General features: G+C 32.4%; 1 long non-coding RNA gene across 1 annotated transcript; it reads left to right on the top strand.

The window, feature by feature from the left end:
• The first annotated feature begins 8 nt into the window (after window positions 1–8).
• On the top strand, window positions 9–898 carry LOC105851500 (uncharacterized). Its single transcript, XR_001143251.3, has 2 exons — window positions 9–265; window positions 485–898. It is a non-coding gene; the product is annotated as an uncharacterized lncRNA (long non-coding RNA).
• The last annotated feature ends 220 nt before the right edge of the window (window positions 899–1,118 follow it).

Genomic DNA, 1,118 nt, shown 5'->3' with positions numbered 1-1,118 from the left:
TTATTTGATAGCTTGCTTTATGATATCTTATTAAATCTCGAACCTATTTGGAAAATGAAAAATGATGTTACATGTTCAATTCAGCTAATCAAGGTAGAGTGCTTCATTTGCATGATCCCTTGATTTATGGTTTAGAATATAGCTATTTTTATACACTTTACACCAGCAACAAATATCAAGTTGATTTCATGTGAATGTATTTTGCAAGGGGTGGAATTCTTAGATGCAAGATCAAGTAGAGCATCAAGTTGTTTTACTAATGAAAGTAAGCACCAATTTTTTTTTGTCTGATGTGCATTAATCTTCCAAATTATACATAGTTTTATCATGTTTTACTTGTCTTTGTAATAAAGTGACATGAGAAATAAAACTGGGTAGGACATTTAGGAATATAATCCTACTTTTTTAACCTTATTGGTTATGCTGTTTTATGCATGCAATTGTATCATTTGAAATCTATATGTTGGTCGTGTTTATTCATCAGGAGTACAAATTTGATAGCTTTGTTGTTCTTATGGGTAGCATCTTTGTGAAAATGGAAAATGCTGCTTGATGAGCTTGTGGGGCTGTTGGGGTGTTCCTAGTCAAGGTCTTGTGTGCAGGAGGGTCATCATGGGAATTCATGATAAATTGAATAAAATTTGGTTAAGTATGTGACATGTTAGTAGTTTTGGTGTTGCTGATAAAAAAAATAGGATAGTATGTTTGGCTGACCCTAGATTTAGTTACGAGATGGATTTTTGAAGCACAATGTAGCTTGTAATATTAATTTTTTATCCATATAAAATTGGGATATGATGCTCAGATGATCCTAAATTTAGTCACGGGATGAATTCTTGACAGAAAATGTGACATAGTTTTTATACATATAAAATTGGGATAGTGGGCTTCGATGACACTCTAAATTTTTCTCAAGATAGACTCTTGGCACATAGTGTGGCTTGCAATATGAATTTTATATTTATATGAAATTGAGATAATAGGCTTGGGTGACTCTAAATGTAATCACGAGATAGATTTTGACCCCAAAAATTTTGCAATATGACTTTTGGATGACCCTCAAGTTAATCATATGAAATTGGTATAGTAGGTTTGGATGACCCTCAAGTTAATCACGA

This window comes from Cicer arietinum, unplaced genomic scaffold, assembly GCF_000331145.2.
Source record: "Cicer arietinum cultivar CDC Frontier isolate Library 1 unplaced genomic scaffold, Cicar.CDCFrontier_v2.0 Ca_scaffold_5651_v2.0, whole genome shotgun sequence".
NCBI lineage: Eukaryota > Viridiplantae > Streptophyta > Magnoliopsida > Fabales > Fabaceae > Cicer > Cicer arietinum.
Note: the sequence above shows the minus strand (reverse complement) of the source record. Positions and strands in the feature narration are given on the sequence as shown.